Genomic DNA, 15,836 nt, shown 5'->3' with positions numbered 1-15,836 from the left:
GTCGAAGGAATTGTACTTAGAGCTCCGAGACAGGATTGTGTGGAGGCACAGATCTGGGGAAGGGTACCAAAACATTTCTGCAGCATTGAAGGTCCCCAATAACACAGTGGCCTCCATCATTCTTAAATGGAAGAAGTTTGGAACCACCAAGACTCTTCCTAGAGCTGGCCGCCCGGCCAAACTGAGCAATCGGGGGAGAAGGGTCTTGGTCAGGGAGATGACCAAGAACCTGATTGTCACTCTGCCAGAGCTCTAGAGTTTCTGTGTGGAGATGTTAGAACCTTCCAGAAGGACAATCATCTCTGCGGCACTCCACCAATCAGGCCTTTATGGTAGTGGCCAGACGGAAGCCACTCCTCAGTAAAAAGTACATGACAGCCCGCTTGGAGTTTGCCTAAAGGCAACTAAAGACTCTCAGACCATGAGAAACAATACTCTTTGGCCTGAATGCCAAGTGTCACGTCTGGAGGAAACCTGGCACCATCAGTATGGTGAAGCATGGTGGTGGTAGCATCATGCTGTGGGGATGTTTTTCAGTGGCAAGGACTGGCAGACTAGTCAGGATCGAGGCAAAGATGAATGGAGCAAAGTACACAGAGATCCTTGATGAAAACCTGCTCCAGAGCACTCAGGACCTCAGACTGGGAGCGAAGGTTCACCTTCCAACAGGTCAACGACCCTAAGCACACAGCCAAGACAACGCTGGAGTGGCTTCGGGACAAGTCTCTGAATGTCCTTGTGTGGCCCAGCCAGAGCACTGACTTGAACCTGATCGAACATCTCTGGAGAGACCTGAAAGTAGCTGTGCAGCAACTCTCCACATCCAACCCGACAGAGCTTGAGAGGATCTGCAGAGGAGAATGGGAGAAACTCCCCAAATACAGGTGTGCCAAGCTTATAGCGTCATACCCAAGAAGACTCGAGGCTGTAATTGTGCGTCAACAAAGTACTGGGTCTGAATACTTTTGTTGCTTTGTCATTATGGGGTATTGTGTGTGGATTGATGAGGAAAATAAACAATTTTATCAATTTTAGAATAAGGCTGTAACCTAACAAAATGTGGAAAAAGTCAAGGGGTCTGAATACTTTCCAAAGGCACTGTATCCCTCTCTCTCTCTCACACATACACATATCACACATACACTAGTATTTGTTTTACAATCCTTGTGGGGACCAAACAATTGATTCCCATTCAAAATCCTATTTCCCTAACCTTTAACCTAACCTTAACCCCAAACCCCTAAACTTAACCCCTAATGCTAATTCTAACGCTAATTCTAAACCCTAAACTTTACCACTAAGCCTAACATTTTTTCTTGTAGGGACTGGTGAAATGTCCCCACTTGACTGGACTTCTGGTCCCCACAAGGATAGTAAACACGCACACAAATACTGTAAATACTCTTTCACAATAATAGGGAGGTACCCAACAGGAATTAAATACTGTGTTTGTCGTTTTTTGGATTGAAGGAGTGCCATAGATTTCATAATTTCCAACTGACAATAATATCTTCCTCTTTTTCTTCTTTTCACTTTTATTCCCCCTCCATTCCTCTCTCTCGCTCTCTCTCTTCCTTTCTCCTTCTCTCTCTCTCCTTTCTCCTTCTCTCTCTCTCCTTTCTCCTTCTCTCTCTCTTCTTTCTCCTCTCTCTCTCTTCTTTCTCCTCTCTCTCTCTTCTTTCTCCTCTCTCTCTCTTCTTTCTCCTCTCTCTCTCTTCTTTCTCCTCTCTCTCTCTTCTTTCTCCTCTCTCTCCTTACTCCTTCTCTCTCTCCTTACTCCTTCTCTCCTTCTCTCTCTCTCTCTCTCCTTACTCCTTCTCTCTCTCTCTCTCTCTCTCTCTCTCTCTCTCTCTTTTTCTCTCTCTCTCTCACTCTTTCTCTTTCTCGCTCTCTTCCACCTGCTGTGCCTTCCTCCAGCCTGGAGACTCCAGTGGTGACCCCCTGTGGAGACAGAGATCAAAGTAAGTGACTGGAGTCAGACCCCATTGACACAACCATACAGTAGAACCAGAGACAGACTCCTAATAGACATGACAGATCTATACTCAAATACTCCTGTTAAATAGACTACATCCATGGACAAGTGTTTCCCTGTGAAGAGTGTTTCCTTCTACCCTAAGAAAAAAGGTGCTATCTAGAACCTAAAAGGGTTTTTCGGCTGTCCTCATATGAGAACCCTTTGAAGAACCCTTTTTGGTTTCAAGTAGAATCCTTTCCACAGAGGGCTCTACATGGAACCCAAAAGGGTTCTACATAGAACCAAAAAGGATTCTCCTATGGGGACAGCCAAATAACCCTTTTGGAACCCTTTTTTCTAAGAGTAGTGCATCCACAGTAAACTTGGTGAAGATATATCTCAGAGAAATATAAAAATGCAAATGTTTACAGGGTCATCTGATGAAAAGGTCGCAAACGATACATTTGATTTTGCATAATAACTGGTGCTGTTGTAAATGGATCACTTGGTCAGTTGCTTTTTACTTTCAATGAAGCAGAAATGTCAGTGACAATGCATGATTAACATAGGTTCCAGATATCCCTTTAATCCACACCACCTTATAGTCACAGTTGTGACTGAATTCAAGGCAAAAACATGACCAGATACTATATGCAGGTTCATGTTTGCAACCCTCCTCGCGCCATCTCTCAAGTCATTTACACTCTGTATGGTGTATAAACACATTCAAAGCAAACAATGACCCAGAGCAGACTTCACACTGCAAAACTATTTCAAAGCACTGTAAACACTAAACATGGCTGACCTTCCTCCTGACCACACCAGCAACACACAGAGGAGGCTCAGCCTTAAATCTGGTGTTTGCATTAAGATTCATTTTGACCTTGGCAAGACATGTTGTAGGTTACATTTATCTGTTCAGTCTCTGTCTGTTTTGGTGTGATATTTGTCAGGTTGTATTCTGTGACCATATGGCCATGATCCTCAGTCGCTATACATTTGATTTAACAGTTTGTCTCCCATTGGGCTTGATAGTGTTGGTGTTGAATTAGGGTATCAGACATTAGTTAAGAGCACTAGATAGCTGTTCTAGACCCAGTTACTGTCCCTCACTGCTGGGCAGAACTATACTGATTTATATGAGCTATACTGGTTTTTATGAACTATACTGGTTTAAATGAACAATGAACTAGACTGGTTTATATGAACTATACTGGTTTATATAAATTTTACTGGTTTCTATTAACTATACTGGTTTATATGAGCTATACTGGTTTATATGAACTATACTGGTTTCTATGAACTATACTGGTTTACATGAACTATGAACTATACTGGTTTCAATGAACTATACTGGTTTACATGAACTATGAAATATACTGGTTTATATGAACTATACTGGTACACATGAACTATGAACTATACTGGTTTATATTAACTATACTGGTTTACATGAACTATGAACTATACTGGTTTATATGAACTATGAACTATACTGGTTTATATGAGCTATACTGGTTTATATGAGCTATACTGGTTTATATGAGCTATGAACTATACTGGTTTATATGAACTACACTGGTTTATATGAACTATACTGGTTTATATGAACTAGGTGACCAAGAACCTGATGGTCACTGACAGAGCTCCAGAGTTCCTCTGTGGAGATGGGAGAACCTTCTAGTAGGACAGTCATCTCTGCAGCACTCCACAAATCAGGACTTTATGGTAGAGTGGTCAGCCACTGCTCAGTAAAAGGTAAATTACAGCCTAAGGCACCTAATGGACTCTCAGACCATGAGAAACAAGATTCTCTGGTCTAATGAAACCAAGATTGAACTCTTTGGCCTGAATGCCAAGTGTCACGTCTGGAGGAAACCTGGCACCATCCCTACGGTGAAGCATGGTGGTGGCAGCATCATGCTGTGGCAATGTTTTCCAGCAGCAGGGCCTGGGAGACTAGTCAGGATCGAGGGAAAGATGAACGGAACAAAGTACAGAGAGATCCTAGATGAAAACCAGATCCAGAGCGCTCAGGACCTTGACTGGGGCAAAGGTTCACCTTCCAACAGGACAACAACCCTAAGCCCACAGCCATTACACTTTTGTACAATGGGTTACCAACATATTCAAATAATGATTTACATATTTTCATTAAAAACTTCCTTTTTATGAATTAATTCATACTATTTCATCCTTCCACAAGATATAGTTCCGACACAAATGTAAGGTTATTACCCAAGCTGGCTTGTTGTTGTTTCTATCGGTTCGGTTGCTAGAGACGCGACCCAGTCGTTCAGTCTTTTTGTTCTGTATCTATGGATGCGACCAGTCAATTCGTTCTAAATCTTCTATTATCATACTGGCTGGCAATATAATTATCCCTTGCTTGCAAGCTAGTCAACTACGGCTACCTTGCAGTCACGTCAAAGAGTGCAGCCAGACTAACAGCAAAGTAGCTGCATTTGCATTTGTTTCAGTAGTTTTCTAGTAACATTTATTTGGATATATCCATAACAATGAGCGAATGAGGCGTAATTTGCCTGGCATAGAACATTTGCTCACTCATCAGGACACTGTTGTTTAGAGGACATAGCTAACAACACCGTTATCACAATCACTACAAACTGTCACGTCCTGACCAGCAGATGGAGCTGTTGTTGTAGTTTTGGGGTCAGGACGTGGCAGTCTTGTGTTCTGTGTTGGTCTTGTGACTCCTGATCAGGAACAGCTGGGGATCGTTGTTCCTGATTGGGAGTCATATATGTAGGAGTATGTTTGTCACTTGGTTTGGTGGGTAGTTGATTTTGCACTGCTGTATGTAAGTACTTAGCCTGTAAAACTGTCGGTCTGTCGTTCTCTTTTGTTTATTGTTTTTCCCGTGTTCACGTTTATTTAATAAATTATCATGATGAACACGCAACCTGCTGCACCTTGGTCCATTTCCACAGAAGACAGCCGTTACAGAACTACCCACCACCAAAGGACCAAGCAGCAGAAGAGGAGGAAGCCACAGGAGAAGGAAATGGAAGAATGGACCTGGCAGGACGAGAGAAAATTCTGGGCGGACAAGTTAAGGGAGCTAAGGGAACCCGAGAGGCAGCCCCAAGATTTTTTTGGGGGGGGGCACACGGGTAGTTTGGCCAGGCCAGGGAAGAGCCGTAAGCCAGCTACCCGTGACTACAGGGAGGTGCGTACGAGGTGGAGGGCGTCATGTTACGCTGAGGTGCGCACCATCTCGCCTATACGGAAGCACAGCCCAGTGCGCCCAGTACCAGCGCCCCGCAGGTGCCAGGGCAAGGGGAGCATCGAGCCGGAAGGGGTGATGCCAACCCTGCACTCAAGACCGCCAGTGCGCCCTTTCGGTCCGGTGTTTCCCGCTAGACACACTAGCATGGAGGTGCGTGTCTCCAGGCTGGCACGTCCTATACCAGCCCCACGCATCAGGAGTCTAGTGTGTCAACCCAGCCTCGCCAGTCAACAGTCACCAGAGCTGCCCGCCAGTCAACAGTCGTCAGAGCTGCCCACCAGTCAACAGTTGTCAGAGCTGCCCGCCAGTCAACAGTCGTCAGAGCTGCCCGCCAGTCAACAGTCGTCAGAGCTGCCCGCCAGTCAACAGTCGCCAGAGAGGTCAGACTGCCCTGAACTGCCGGAGAGGTCGGACTGCCCTGAACTGCCGGAGTGGCCGGACTGCGCTGAACTGCCGGAGTGGCCGGACTGCGCTGAACTGCCGGAGTGGCCGGACTGCGCTGAACTGCCGGAGTGGCCGGACTGCGCTGAACTGCCGGAGTGGCCGGACTGCGCTGAACTGCCGGAGTGGCCGGACTGCGCTGAACTGCCGGAGTGGCCGGACTGCCCTGTTCTGCCGGAGTGGCCGGACTGCCCTGTTCTGCCAGAGTGGCCGGACTGCCCTGTTCTGCCAGAGTGGCCGGACTGCCCTGTTCTGCCAGAGTGGCCGGACTGCCCTGTTCTGCCAGAGTGGCCGGACTGCCCTGTTCTGCCAGAGTGGCCGGACTGCCCTGTTCTGCCAGAGTGGCCGGACTGCCCTGTTCTGCCAGAGTGGCAGGACTGCCCTGTTCTGCCAGAGTGGCCGGACTGCCCTGTTCTGCCAGAGGTGCCCGCCTGCCCTGATCTGCCAGGGTGCCCGGCCTGTCAGGATCAGCCCGAGGGGTCCTCCTGCCCTCCGGTCCAGCCCGAGTGGTCCTCCTGCCCTCCGGTCCAGCCCGAGTGGTCCTCCTGCCCTCCGGTCCAGCCCGAGTGGTCCTCCAGCCCTCCGGTCCAGCCCGAGTGGTCCTCCAGCCCTCCGGCCCAGCCCGAGTGGCCCGCATGCCTTCCGGCCCAGCCCGAGTGGCCCGCATGCCTTCCGGCCCAGCCCGAGTGGCCCGCATGCCTTCCGGCCCAGCCCGAGTGGCCCGCATGCCTTCCGGCCCAGCCCGAGTGGCCCTCCTGCCTTCCGGCCCAGCCCGAGGGGCCCTCCTGCCTTCCGGCCCAGCCCGAGGGGCCCTCCTGCTCTCCGGCCCAGCCCGAGGGGCCCTCCTGCTCTCCGGCCCAGCCCGAGGGGCCCTCCTGCTCTCCGGCCCAGCCCGAGGGGCCCTCCTGCTCTCCGGCCCAGCCCGAGGGGCCCTCCTGCTCTCCGGCCCAGCCCGAGGGGCTCTCCTGTTCCCCGGCCCAGCCCGAGGGGCCCTCCTGTCCTCCAGCCCGGCTCGAGGGGTCCGTCTGCCTGGTGCAGCTATCGGCTCCACCAAAGTGGGCGACGCCGAGGGTGGAGCAGGGTCCACGTCCTGCACCGGAGCCACCTCCAGGATAGGTGGGTTGGGGAGGGAGGGTGTAGCACAGTGCCGTCGGTGACGGCAGCCACCCTCCCTTCCCTCCCTTATTGTTTAGGGGTTATTGTTTATGGGTTTTGTTGGGGATTTTGTTTGTTGGTGTTTTTTTCGTTGTTAGGTGCATTCCGGGGTCTGCACCTTGAGGGGGGGTACTGTCACGTCCTGACCAGCAGATGGAGCTGTTGTTGTAGTTTTGGGGTCAGGACGTGGCAGTCTTGTGTTCTGTGTTGGTCTTGTGACTCCTGATCAGGAACAGCTGGGGATCGTTGTTCCTGATTGGGAGTCATATATGTAGGAGTATGTTTGTCACTTGGTTTGGTGGGTAGTTGATTTTGCACTGCTGTATGTAAGTACTTAGCCTGTAAAACTGTCGGTCTGTCGTTCTCTTTTGTTTATTGTTTTTCCCGTGTTCACGTTTATTTAATAAATTATCATGATGAACACGCAACCTGCTGCACCTTGGTCCATTTCCACAGAAGACAGCCGTTACACAAACTGAATTTGGAAAGACTGAAAACTAGCTACACTTTGTTTCGTTTTACCTTTTTTCAATTGACATTTCTTTTTATATATCCATAAATATTTTGCCAGCTGATTCATGATTTCAACTGGCTGAGAAACGCTGCCCGACTGTCTATCTCGTCCCGACTCCCGACACATTCATTACTATGGGACAGCTGGAGATTTAATTTGAATATTGAAACAACGTTGCAAATGTCGGAGAGACAGACAGCAAGGTTTATACAAATCTCCGCTGTTGAAAACTAAATGTTAGTCTAAAAGATGTGAGATAATGTGAGATTATGTATAGATGCTTTTTATAGTGGAGATCAAGTTTATATATTGCTTGGCTGGGCTGATGAGACAGTGGATTGTGCAGTCAGTTGGAACGAGTAAATAGGCATTTTAATGGCATAGATTTAGCTGGTGGTAACTTGTGGAATAGAAACCGTCTGGAATGCGGTTTTAACAAATCAGCATTCGGGATTAGATCCACTCGTTGTATAATGGTTTATATGAACTATACTGGTTTATATGAAATATACTGGTTTATTTGAACTCATATCCTTCTCTGTGTTTCCCTCAGTGGAGTCGGGGGGTGATTGTGAGGTGCCGTGAACCCCTCCTTAATAAAGCCCAGCTGTGGAATGATCAAATAGTGGATCTAATTAAAGCGCTGGCGTTCACCAATGTAGAATTCTCTCTGGAATGATAACAACCTGTGATATGTGCAGTGGAATGAGCTGTGCAGGTCTTGGGGAATGAGGGGATTGTGTGGCAAGTCATGTTGTTCACATATATTCATTTCATACACAGACCAAAATCCAAATATTTTACCATGCCTGCTTTTATCTACTATATTTTATATCTGAAAGGGGTAGGGGGTTAAAAAACAAGGACAAATAAAAGCCAGTTAAAGACCTAGTCATGATTCCTGCATTTTCACGGCCCCTGTAACCAAAATACAGGTATCAGGTCAGTGTGACTGGTTCACTGCTTTTCTGCAGGTAAACCCATTAACACTTCCATTGTTAAACACCTCCCTAAATTGAAATGTAAACAGCCTCCATGGTTTAACAACACCCCTCATCCCTCCCAGTTTGCCAGTTACCCACTGATACAGTTGAAGTCGGAAGTTTACATACACTTAGGCCGTTTTTCAACCATTCCACAAATTTCTTGTTAACCTCTCTTGGGCAGGTGGGACGCTAGTTCTCAAACAAAGGACTATTTTACACCATTTTAAAGGTACACGTCTCCTTAATGTAACCACATTGTCCGATTTCAAAAAGGCTTTATGGCGAAAGCATAAAGTTAGATTATGTTAGGACAGTTCCAACACAAGAAAAAGCACACAGCCATTTTCCTAGCAAGGACAGGCGTCACAAAAAACAGAAAACCAGCTAAAATGATGCACTAACCTTTGATGATCTTCATCAGATGACACTCCTAGGACATCATGTTACACTATACATGCATTTTTTGTTCGATAAAGTTCATATTTATATCCATAAACCCCATTTTACATTGGCGCGTGATGTTCAGAAAATATTTACGTTCGTTCAAACATGTCAAACGTTGTATAGCATCAATCTTTAGGGCCTTTTTCACTTAGAACTTCAATAATATTCCAACCGGACGATTGCAATGTCTTGAAAAACGTTTTGGAACACAGCTAACTCTCACGTGAGTGCGCGCCAATGAACAGCAGTACCTTCCTGAGTCAACAACTTCCAACTTCCTCTGTTCGCTCTCTGTTCATCATAGACGCCTCAAACAACTTTCTAAAGACTATTGACATCTAGTGGAAGCCTTAGGAAGTGCAAAATGAACCCTAAGTCACTGTGTGTTCGATAGGCAATGACTTGAAAGGATTACAAGCACCAGAATTCTCACTTCCTGGTTCGATTTTTCTCAGGTTTCTGCCTGCCATATGAGTTCTGTTATACTCACAGACATCATTCAAACAGTTTTATAAACTTCAGAGTGTTTCTATCCAAATATACTAATAATATGCATATTCTAGTTCCTGGGCCCGAGTAGTAGGCCATTTAATTTGGGTACGTTTTTCATCCGGCCGTGAAAATACTGCCCCCTACCCTAGAGAGGTTAAACAAACTATAGTTTTGGCAAGTCGGTTAGGACATCTACTTTGTGCATGATACAAGTATTTTTTCCGACAATTGTTTACAGACAGTGGGTCAGAAGTTTTCATACACTAAGTTGACTGTGCCTTTAAACAGCTTGGAAAATTCCAGAAAATGACTTCATGGCTTTAGAAGCTTCTGATAGGCTAATTGACATCATTTGAGTCAATTGGAGGTGTACCTGTGGATGTATTTCAAGGTCTACCTTCAAACTCAGTGCCTCTTTGCTTGACATCATGGGGAAATCAAAAGAAAATCAGACCTCATACAAACATTGCCTTATTTATTTTTTTACTGGTAATATACCACACCTTCTCTCTGAAATGGATAGTTGATGCCGGGAGGAAGCTAATGAAGGCCAGACAAATCCTTTGGATGCAGGCCTTAAATGATCCCTCAGAATACGTTAGAGACTTGCAATGTTGTAGAATATTTACAACGTTGCAGATTCTTTAGGTATATGTTTTGGTATGCTGATGATATGTTGTGATACTGAAGGTATCTTGAGGTTTGATGCGGCTGGTTGAGAGGGCAGACATGGTGCGCCGGCATATTATCAGGTGTTCAATCAGTAGTATTCTGTTGTGTGTTGTATTAAGCCCCGATGTGTCGTGTCTAGTTTTGTGTGTTTGCAAAACAGGTTGATATTGAATGGAGCAAATAAATGTTTTGTCATCTGATAATGTAAATGAGCCATCTAAATATTCCCGGTATTTACATAACCCGTTTGGCCTTTAATACTTGTGGAAATTCAAACGTTTGTCTAATTTGCCAATTATTATTTGTTATTATAAAAAAGTGTTTTAGGATGAGAGGTAGGCTAAATGTTATTTTGGTATCACAAACATTAATTACATAAATAGAAGATAACACAAAAATAAAAGAACGCTCTTTGACAGTTTTGTCTCAGACAAGTGTTTGATGAATATAACAGACAATCCTTTGCATGTAAATTTATCCAAAACTTGCAATTACTAGGCACTTTTGAATATTGATTAGAGAAGACAAGGACACAGAAGTGAAGCACTTATGAATGTATGAAAGAGCTTCTGAAACAGTGCCATTAGTAACTACTTCTCAGCCTCTTTAGTGCTGCTCTTCCCACTAAATGCATGCTGATTTGACTGGTGATGAGAAACAATGTCATTTCATTATTGCTGATATTGCATGATGTGTACTTCATAGATGTATGGTAAAATAATAAATTAGCAATGGTCATCGCTGATGTATTTAAGCTTACAATGTAAGTCTCGCATGGAATATATTCTGGCATTTTCTTTAAAGGCACTTAAAGCACTTCATACTATTTATGTCTGTCCAAGAAAATGTGCATTGTTAAGCCGATAAACCCTTGATAGAGATTTGATTTAAAGCATTAAAGTATTTCTATAGACATTGGGGGAAAGAAATTGATTCTCAATATAAACGTATGGCAATTTTGAGGAGGTCTTAGGTTAAGTGAATACTTTCCATAATTTTTTCCCTTAAATGACATTTTTCCATGGCCATTAAAAAATACACATTTTGAATATTGTTTCAGCACTCCTTGCATGATTGAGAACATACACTTCAACACTATGTCACCCGAAGTAGTTGCTTACAATAAACTGACTCAAAGTGAGTGTTTGATAGTGGTTGTACAGCCAGTGATGTGTCCCACCTCCTGACCTTCCAAACTGTGGACATGCAGGTCCTTGGCCCAGACTCTGTCTGTCTGTCTGTCTGTAGTGCTGCAGCGCTGTTTGTCAACACATAGAGAGGATGAGGCGCGTGGAGCGACATGCTGCTCGGCTTGTGTCTGGCTCGCAGACATGAAGCTACGACACGATGTGACAAGCAACAGATGTGTCACACTGCCTGGAATCAACAAGCCATCTTGAGCTGAGCTGAGCATGCAGTCAGACACCGCTCCTGTGAACTGAACACTGCGCTGCTGGCAGTTGCAGGCAGGCAAGCGCTACTCCTAGCTTCCTGTCTGAGCTGAGGGAAGACAGGACAGGCCTGGTTACTGGGCCTCTCTCTGACGCTGCCTCCCAGTCACTCTGACATCTGAGGTCTGGACTGGAGCTCTGATCAGATAGACCGTACTGTATGCTCTCAAAGGCCTTCACAGACACTCTGTGTGAGGCACGGTCACAGCCACAGTGAGATAACAGCCTGCCCTAGAGGAACATGAGTGCTCTATGTTGAGCGCAGAGTGATTTGATTGACTATAACATCATGAAATAGAGTATATGTTTTATTGTGTACTTGTTTACTACTTAGTACTGTAATATGGTCTTCCCCAGTTTATGGTTTTCAGGTTATGTATTTAGTAAATGGATGATCTTCTATCTGAGACAGAGAAGAGTCTGGCTCTCTGAGAGGAAGAAACTTAAGCCACACTATAGACTCATCCTATCATCCTAGTGTATGCAAAACAATTTTGTCTGTTTGACTGGCTGTAAAACTGTAACAAATGTTGGTGATACGAGGGACAACCTTAATAATATCCTCTGCAGTTTAATCTTCTGATCTGTTCGGCCCTGTAAGCAAATTGTGTGGGCTTGTGTTAGTGAGGGTGAGCAACAGGAATACTTCGTCTCAACAAGTGAACAGATGCAGGGTTACTAGAGTCACCCTGCATCTGTTTACCACAGGAAAGCCACATGATGCTGGAGCTCCATGGCTGCATTTATACAGGCAGCCCAATTCTGATATGTGAAAAGATCTGATGTGATTGGTCAATTCGTGGAAAAATATCAGAATTAGTCTGCCTGTGTAAACGCAGCCCATGTGTATAATTGAGCTATTTTCCTTGGCTCTGCTGTAACCTGTGCTAACTTATAGTTATGTCCTTCAGCCTCACTCACTCACTGCTGCTAAACTTTCCGTCATAGCGTGGGGAGACATTTTTATGATCATAATCACGCCTAGCCAACACAGCTATGTAAATATAGTATTATCGGCGTTTCCAATTTGGTTAAGTGGCATGAACGTGGGTAATACAGACAGTTCTATCTCTGACACGAGCGATATAGGCTACAGTTAGGAATCAGGGGTAACTTGCTTTTAGGTAATAGAGCTATGTTACAGGAATGTAATCATGTAAAATAATAAAAAGAACAACAACAATATTTCTGACTTTACAAAAACGGCATCGTTGTGAAGAATTCATCCGTTGATGTGCAACTCCAGTTCACGTATATGGAAATTGAAATGGAATATCTAGATCTGAATTGTGTTATTTCAATATTCAAATATTAATACAAAACAATTGAATGCTGCATGACTAACTATTTGCATACAGCTGTTTGGTGAACAGAGATGACTTGCTAAAGAGAAACGGGAATTTAGTGAGTGGCACACAAACAAACCTTTTGTCTTCCTGTTGTAGGCAAATGGAAGTACAGTGTTGATGTGCATGTGCTGTACTGACACAATACATGATGTTCTTGTTTTTAATAGCAATAATATGTACAGTAATTCAGCATTCTCTCGTGACATAATTCAATGTCTGAAATGCCAATTTTGGAAACCTTTCACATTGTTCCTATTTATCCAAATGATCCAATATCCTTGAATGCCTGGCTAGTATGAACTCAATTCCACAGTGAGAGACATGTTTTGGACGGAGCATCATCATTACTCTTTGGGTTTCAGTATAATAGATGCTATTGTGTTCCCACTGTAGATGTTTGTTTGAATACACCACTCAATCTGTCTTTTTCTTAGAAATATATGTTACACCCAACAAGCAGCTCTTCTCTCCTCCTCCTCCACCTCCTCTCCTCTGTTAGCGTGGGAATGAGCCTGTAGGTCAGGCATTGGGAAGACAGACAGAGTGGGAGGGGTGGATGGGGAGGGGGGGGAAGGACCCCTCCACTATTTGACAGGGTTAAACATTGTGAAAGATTGCCACTGCAAGCTGTGACATCTGTAGCAAGTATCAACGCAAACTGTAATTAAGTAGAATCAGCGATTTAAAATTCTATATGCTACGTAATAACAGGCAGTAATGAATATTTTAAGGGAAGGGGCTGCCGTCTGACATTTTCTCTCCTGTGTTTAAATTTAGCCAGTGTCATTGTCCGGCACTTTGATTAATTGGTTATCGCTCTTAACTATACATCTCCATGAAATATCTATTTCCATCTGTCATTAAACTGCACATGGAAATTGGTTCTATATTTCCAATCAGGTACTGCAGATACGCATATAATTAGATTAAAAAATATATAATAATTGCCACCAGGATGTTAACCATAGTATACCGTTATGACTGCGACCATATATGAAGTATCATTTGGAGAGTTGCTATTCTTTTATCTGTTGAATTAGGCTTGTGCACATTGCTCACCCCAAAAGGACATTGAATGATTCTGTATGATAATGGGATTGAGAGCTCATACTGTCATACATTTGTATGATCAGCCTAAATGTGGTTTTAAACAGGACTGAGGTGTGTGGAGTTCTGTGAAGGCGCTGTATTGCTGGTGCTAGACCTGAGACCTGAGAGCTGAGACGCTGAGACCTGAGAGCTGAGAGCTGAGAGCTGAGACCTGAGAGCTGAGACCTGAGAGCTGAGAGCTGAGAGCTGAAAGAGGCCTGGTCTACACAGTGAAGAGTGACCAGTCAGCCAGAGATTGGCTAGCCTGTCAAATAAAGATTAGGCCATCATTTCTTCATCTAATCCCTGTAAATCTCTCACGGGAAGAACTTTGGGAACAGAGAGCTGGTACCGGAGCACGGCTTTACAGCTTGTGTCTCTTCCTTTATCTCTACATGTTCACCTCAGTGAACAGAACAATCTGTTGTTTTCAATTGCTGTGGTCAAACCCTCCGGCAGACATGTTTGGATTACAGATTTCAAATAGCGGTTTAAATTGGGACATTTTCTCCCAGGTACAGTAGTTAGGCGATTTGATTATTTATTTTGTGGATGGTAGAGTGTTTTCAGGGTAAACTTCTTCTGTAGCAACACCACATAGTCATTAAGAAAAGCAAGTTAGACTGGACTTTAATAGCCTTTCACACTCTGTAAACTACCCAAAGGCTTTGTAGTAGTGTGAACCTTTCCAGTTAAATATCTCCACATTAAGCTATTGGATGTCTCTCTTTGGTTTCCTCTTCAACATTTTTGATCATTCTTTTTATTGAATTATTAATTTGTATGTGTTGAATTATTGAATTAAGTTAATATATGATCAAATTAATTTGAACATTCTCTAAAATATGAATGATCGACGTTAAAAACGATGACGTTAGAGACCTATTAACATAATCATAAACAGACACAGAAAGGTTTTTCAAATTTGTCAAAGTCAAGTTTGCAGAGGAGACTGACTGACCTCATGGTGATTTCCCTAGATCTCCCTCTAGGGTCAGTTCATATAGAATAACTATGTTTAGTTGGCTGTCTGTGTGCTTCCTGTCTGACCAGTGTCATGGGTGGGTGCAGCTCAGGGCCTCAGGTAATGGCAGGTGGGGGGACTTAATGACTTGATGACCTTTCGTCTGCATGTGATCTGTCACATCTCAACTGTCTGCAGCGGACTCCAGATCAGTCAGAGGGCAGGAGAGGAACATTACAGACATACTTGGAGCCCTGTTTAGGGCCTACTTTCAACTCTCTGATTGGCAGGTAGAACCCCAACGGGATGCATTGTTCACTGTTCTTTTAACCCCTGCTAACCCCTGCTTACCCCTGCTTGTCTGAGAGTCCAACTAGTTCAACTGAGAGTATTTGGTTGAACAGTGCTGTTGTTATTTTTTTTTTTTAAGATTTACATTTTTTTATAAAGTATTTGCAGTGAAATATAGTTGAACCAATGGCTTCAGGAGAGTTTAATCTACTCTTTTGACTGTTTTGATTGATCTGTTTCTTTCTTCTTTTTGATAACAAGTTTTCAGCAAAGATTCAATTTGTTTTATGTCTTTAGTGTGTTCTTACAATTGCCCCATTGTGTAAATAAAATATGGAAATCAGAAAAAAAGTACAATTTCTGTAACCATAGTGATAAGCACCTTAAAATGTGTTTACATTAATGATGTTTTAAATGTTAATGTCAGTTGAGAGCATAAGAAAGATGACATGATAGACTCAATATTCAAAATCTGATAGCCAGGGAGAAGTAAATCATTTCCAATATTTGATACTTAAATTATTTTCAAATGAACCAAGACATGAGCAGAGCAAAGGCGAGTAGTTTCCCCTGGTGATACTCGGGGTGTCTGTGTTTCCTTGGTGTGTCTCCCACTCATTAATGTTCTGAGCATGTAAGAGAACCAGCAGCACTGTACTCCATAGCCCATGGCACTGTGCTGTGTGCTGTGTTATGTGAGACCTCGTGCCCCATGCATAAATGCACACACAGACATCCCCCAGCCGTTTAAAGTCCACCGGCTCATTCAGAAAGGGATGGC

At 44.1% G+C, this 15,836-nt stretch overlaps 1 protein-coding gene across 8 annotated transcripts in view; it reads left to right on the top strand.

The window, feature by feature from the left end:
* Positions 1-15,836, top strand: part of LOC106565737 (forkhead box protein P1-B-like) — a 240,427-nt gene that overhangs the window by 71,138 nt on the left and 153,453 nt on the right. For 6 of the 8 annotated variants that reach the window (XM_014133177.2, XM_014133181.2, XM_014133183.2 and 3 more), the window contains one exon: positions 1,918-1,961. The exons of the other annotated variants lie outside the window; for them this stretch is intronic. The gene's annotated coding sequence lies outside the window, so the exon portion shown is untranslated. The remainder of the gene's footprint in view (positions 1-1,917; positions 1,962-15,836) is intronic. 8 annotated transcript variants of the gene reach the window in all.

This window comes from Salmo salar, chromosome ssa12 (genome assembly GCF_905237065.1).
Source record: "Salmo salar chromosome ssa12, Ssal_v3.1, whole genome shotgun sequence".
NCBI classification, from domain to species: domain Eukaryota; kingdom Metazoa; phylum Chordata; class Actinopteri; order Salmoniformes; family Salmonidae; genus Salmo; species Salmo salar.
Note: the sequence above shows the minus strand (reverse complement) of the source record. Positions and strands in the feature narration are given on the sequence as shown.